Genomic DNA, 6,000 nt, shown 5'->3' with positions numbered 1-6,000 from the left:
TGCTTTCTTGCTTTATTAATTTACATATTCTTGTGTGAATTGATGAACAAGAATAATTTTCAATTGACTATCGAAAGAGGTTGTTGGATGGATTAGAGATATGCTAATGAACAAAAAGAATTAAATTAAGTTAGCTGGATGAGAAAAACATAGTGAAGAATTAGGTGAAATCGATTTCCTAGAAGTTTTCTTTCCCATTAACTTGATTTTCGAACCTCAGTTTTATTTCATTTGCGTATTACTCTCTGAGTTGATCTTAGTTTAATTGGCAGCTACAAAAATCTTAGTGATTCCTCTAGATAAAATTAAGATTAGTATAATTTTGGTATTTGGCAAAAGTAAGGTACCAATCCCTGAGGACGATACTCTTCTTATCACTTTATTATAAAATTACGATACTGTGCACTTACAGTTTTGCACCGATCAAGTTTATGGTGCCGTTGCCGGGGATTGGTTTATTCTTATTCTTTTTGTCAATATCGATACAAAGTAGTCTTGGTTTTAATTTAGAATTTTATTTTAATTTGTTCTGCAGGTGTGTTTTTGACGTTGGATGCGCCGTGCTAGATCCCGTGATATTATTCCTGTTGATCCGGAGTGTTGAACCCAAGATTTCAAATTTTGTGTAATTATATATTTACACATGGATTTTGATGATAACAAATGAATTCAAAGAATAAAGAAGTCTCAAGTTCAAGTTGTCTACACAATGGAGTCAAGCACATCAAGGAAACAAGCATGAGCAAGAAAGGAACAAGTTCACATTAAAATTATAGAGTAATGTTGTAAATCTCTTCAAAATTCGAAATTAGGATTAATTCTCAAAATTAATATTTTATCATAAAGCATTAAAATACATTTTCCACATGTGCATGAATATTTTTGAAAATTAAATTTGAAAATTTTGAAAGATGATTGATTGTCATCTTTTGCATGTGCATGCCTTGATTAAAGGGTTGAATTTTGAAAATATTAAAGATGATTGATTGTTATCTTTCACATGTACATGTTTTATTTGAATATTTTCAAAAGTGATTGATGCTTTTTTAGACTTATACAAAAAGTAAAAGATTAGGTTTGAATTTTTTGAAAATGAAAGTGTGCTCATTTTGTCATGTGCCAAAAGTAAAAGATTAGGTTTGATTTTTTTTGAAAAAGTGAATGATGTTGTCTTTGACAATTGAAAAAGAAGAACCTTTTATTTGAATTCTTTAAAAAAGTGAATGATGTTGTCTTTGACAATTGAAAAAGAAGAACCTTTTATTTGAATTTTTTGAAAAAGTGAATGATGTTGTCTTTGACATGTGAATCTTTTTAAATTTGAATATGAAGTCTCATATGCCTATAAATAGATCATTTGAGAACTTCACATTAACAACACCAAGAGCATACAACATTCATTCAAAGCTTTCATTCTCTCTTCTCTAAGCATTGAGCCTTAATCCTTGTTCATTTTGAGAGATATAGTTTGCGCTGTATTGTTCTTATTTCACTCATTGAGGAGTGTTTTCTGATAACTTACCCACTATCAGCTTTTGTATCAGAAAAATGGTGTGTATAACCCTTGTGCGTGTAGAAAATATTCTACACGGGGAATAGTTGAATCACCACGTGTAAGGTGATTGCAAGTGTAGAGGGTGTTCTACACGGATCCTTTGTAGCGGTGTTGTTCAAAGGTGTAATAGGTTCCTATCTCCACCTAAAGGAGGTTGAATAGTGAATTTGGGAATCCTCAAGGGGTAGCTTGAGGCGAGGACGTAGGCAGTGGGGCCGAACCTCGTTAACATACCGAGTTTGCTTCTCTCTTATCCTTACTTTTTATATTTATTGTTATTTCATATTTTGTTTATATTTTATATTATATATTTGATTTATAATTGTTATTTTTTTTTAATACAACTCAATTCACCCCCCCTCTTGTGTTAGTCATCTGGGCAACACGGAGATTGAAAGAACTCTTAGATCACTAAGAAGAAATAAGATACTAGCCATGGCTGAAGAAGAATGTGAGGCACTACCATGCACCTTGAAGGACTATGTACGACCAGTTGTGAATGGAAATTACTCGAGTATAATGCGCCAAACAATTAATGCCAACAACTTTGAGCTCAAACCAGCTTTGATTAGCATGGTGCAGCAGGCTCAATTCAGCGGATCGCCACTGGATGATCTCAATATTCATTTGGCAATGTTCTTGGAGATTTGCGACACTGTGAAGATCAATGGTGTTCCTGAAGACACCATTAGACTGAGATTGTTTCCTTTTTCTTTGAGGGACAAGGCTAGAGGTTGGCTACAATCTCTACAACCGGGAAATATCATTAGTTGGCAGGACATGGCTGAGAGGTTTCTTGCTAAATTCTTTCCTCCTGCAAAAACAGCCCAACTCAGGAGTGAGACTGGCCAGTTCAAGCAAAATGATTTTGAGTCACTCTATGAAGCATGGGAAAGGTATAAAGACTTGGTTCGACGTTGCCCACAATATGGATTGTCAGATTGGTTGCAAGTTCAGATATTCTATAACGGGTTAAATGGGCAAACTCAAACTATAGTTGATGCTACTTCTGGTGGCACTTTGATGTCAAAGACAGCTGAGGGTGCTACTGCCCTTTTGGAAGAAATGGCCTCAAACAACTATCAATGGCCAACTGAGAGGACTTTGGCTAAGAAGGTTGCTGGAATTCATGACTTGGAGCCGATAGCAGCCCTTTCAGCTCAAGTAGCTACTCTATCTCATCAGATTTTAGCCTTGACAACACAAAGGATACCACAAAGTACAGAATATGTTGCATCTACAAGTATGGCAGTTCCAATGCAAGGTTTAAAAAGACCGATTCATGGTTGGACAACATTAAGACTCATTGTAGCAACATGGGAGCCACTATGAAGAATATTGAAGTGCAAATTGGGCAACTAGCCACGACCATCAATGCCCAACAAAGAGGAGCTTTTCCTAGCAACACTGAAGTGAATCTAAAGGAACAATGCAAGGCCATCACACTTAGGAGTGGAAAAGAAATTGAGAGGTCACTATTAAAGGAGAGCAAGTCCACCCCTACCGCTGCGAACAATGGCCAAAGCAAAGATCAAGTAGAAGAAGAGGAGATTGTCAATGAAACTGACTTGCCTCCAGCAATTTCATTTCCTGACAATCCTCCTATTCTCGCTCCTCCACTTCCTTACCCTTAGCGTTTTCAAAAGCAAAAATTAGATAAGCAATTTTCTAAATTTTTGGATATTTTTAAGAAAATTCACATAAATATTCCTTTTGCAGATGCCTTGGAACAAATACCAAACTATGTCAAATTCCTGAAGGACATCATTTCCAAGAAGAGAAGATTGGAGGAGTTTGAAACAGTGAAACTTTCTGAAGAATGCAGTGCCATTCTTCAAAAGAAATTGCCTCAAAAATTAAAAGATCCGGGGAGTTTTACTTTGCCTTACACTATTGGGAATTCATTTTTTGATAGGGTTTTATGTGATCTTGGTGCTAGCATTAATCTTATGCCACTTTCTATATGCAGGAAATTAGGACTTGGAGAGATGAAGCACACAACAATTTCCTTGCAACTAGCGGATCGATCCATCAAGTATCCACGTGGAATCATAGAAGACGTATTGGTAAAGGTGGATAAATTTATTTTTCCTGCCGATTTTATAGTATTGGATATGGAAGAAGATGAAGAAGTCCAACTAATTCTTGGCCGACCATTATTGGTTACGAGAAGGGCTTTGATTGATGTTCAAAAGGGTGAATTGACATTGCGAGTTAATAAGGAAGAAGTTATGTTCAACATCTACCAAGCCATGAAATTTCCAGAAGAATCAAATACTTGCTTTCGAGTAGATATCATTAAACAATGTGTAGAAGAGGCCTTTCAAGAAGATATACCATCCGATCACCTAGAACGCTGTATCACCACTTCATCTCATGCTTTTGATTTTAATAATTCTGCTGTTTTTGAATCTGACTTGCCTTTTGTTAGTGAAAAATTTCTCCACTATGTTTTTGCTTTGGGAGCATTGCAGCAGGTTACATCACTTAGTAATGAAGTGGGAAAGCTAGAGCCAGTGGTACCAAGGGCTGAATCTGAAAATGCTAAAGAAAAGATGCAGAAAAATACAACTCCAGAGTTGAAGCAATTACCTGAGCATCTTCGCTATGCGTTCTTGGGGGATAGTGATACATTTCCAGTGATTGTTGCTACATCACTCACACCCGAAGAAGAGGAAAAGTTGCTGCGTGTATTGAGGGAGCATAGAACAACCTTGGGATGAACTATTTATGATATAAAAGGAATAAGTCCCTCCATTTGTATGCACAAGATTTTAATGGAGGAGGTTTACAAGCCAACGATCGAGCACCAAAGAAGATTAAATCCAACAATGAAGGAAGTAGTGAGAGCTGAAATTTTGAAACTCCTTAATGCTGGAATCATTTATGCTATTTCAGACAGCTCATGGGTAAGTCCAGTGCAAGTTGTACCAAAGAAGGGTGGAATGACGGTGGTGAAAAATGACAATAATGAGTTCATTCCTACAAGAACGGTCATGGGATGGCGCGTATGCATGGATTACCGCAAGCTGAATAAAGCAACAAGGAATGATCATTTTCCACTTCCATTCATTGACCAAATGTTGGATCGATTGGCTGGGTACTCCTATTATTGTTTTTTGGATGGTTATTCGGGGTATAATCAGATTGCTATAACTCCTGAAGATCAAGAGAAAACTACATTCACATGCCCCTATGGAACGTTTGCTTTTAGGAGGATGCCCTTTGGATTGTGCAATGCCCCTGCGACATTTTAACGTTGCATGATGGCTATCTTTTCTGATATGGTGAGATGTGAAGATAAGAATCTAGTCCTGAACTGTGAGAAATGTCATTTCATGGTTCAAGAAGGGATCGTGCTTGGCCATAGAGTATCATCTAAAGGAATTGAAGTGGATCGAGCCAAAATTGCAACCATAGAGAAATTACCACCTCCAAAGAATGTGAAGGGAATCAGAAGTTTTCTGGGACATGCGGGATTTTATAGAAGATTTATCAAGGATTTTTCTAAACTCTCTAAACCTTTATGTAATCTTCTTGAGAAAAATTCTGCATTTGACTTTGATGTTGTTTGTTTGCAGGCCTTCAATGCACTCAAGGAGAAACTAATTTCAGCACCAATGGTGATTGTGCCTGATTGGAGTAAACCTTTTGAAGTTATGTGCGATGCAAGTGACTTTGCAATTGGAGTAGTGTTGGGGCAAAGGCGAGACAAGCTGTTTAGAGCCATCTATTATGCAAGGCGGACATTGAATGAAGTTCAGTTGAATTATACGACAACTGAGAAGGAGATGCTTGCTGTGGTGTTTGCTTGTGATAAATTTCGGTCCTACCTCATTGGTACAAAGGTGATAGTGTTCACTGATCATGCAGCACTTCGCTATTTGTTTGGCAAGAAGGATGCTAAGCCTAGGCTAATTCATTGGATCCTACTTCTTCAACAATTTGATTTGGAGATTCGAGACAAGAAAGGAAGTGAGAATTTAGTGGCTGACCATCTCTCTCGGTTAGAGCAAGAGGAAGAAAGACCAGAGTCAGTGGTCCAAGAGGCATTCCCTGATGAGCAGTTGTTTGCATGTGAGATCAAGCTTTCGTGGTATGCTGATATTGTTAACTACTTAACTTGTAAAGTTTTACCACCTGATCTTACTTACCATCAATGAAAAAAGTTTTTGCATGATGTGAATTATTATCTTTGGGATGAGCCTTTATTGTTCAAAAGATGCCCTGATCAAATCATTAGAAGATGTGTGCCGAAAGAAGAGATGCAAGACATCCTCCATCATTGCCATTCATCATCATATGGAGGACACTTTGGAGCCACCCGTACAGCAGCTAAGTTACTTCAAAGTGGTTTCTTTTGGCCTTTTATTTTTCGTGATAGTTACACTTTGGTGAAAACTTGTGACCGATGCCAATGTATGGGAAATATTTCAAGGCGTCAT

The 6,000-nt window shown here is 37.2% G+C and overlaps 1 non-coding gene across 1 annotated transcript; it reads right to left on the bottom strand.

The window, feature by feature from the left end:
- Nucleotides 1-2,383: 2,383 nt before the first annotated feature.
- LOC122293708 lies at nucleotides 2,384-2,490 on the bottom strand. The gene has a single exon (XR_006237344.1). It is a non-coding gene; the product is annotated as a small nucleolar RNA R71 (small nucleolar RNA).
- Nucleotides 2,491-6,000: the final 3,510 nt, after the last annotated feature.

Source organism: Carya illinoinensis, chromosome 1 (genome assembly GCF_018687715.1).
Source record: "Carya illinoinensis cultivar Pawnee chromosome 1, C.illinoinensisPawnee_v1, whole genome shotgun sequence".
Taxonomy (NCBI): domain Eukaryota; kingdom Viridiplantae; phylum Streptophyta; class Magnoliopsida; order Fagales; family Juglandaceae; genus Carya; species Carya illinoinensis.
The sequence above is the reverse complement of the archived record's forward strand: the minus strand, read 5'-3'. Positions and strand labels throughout refer to the sequence as shown.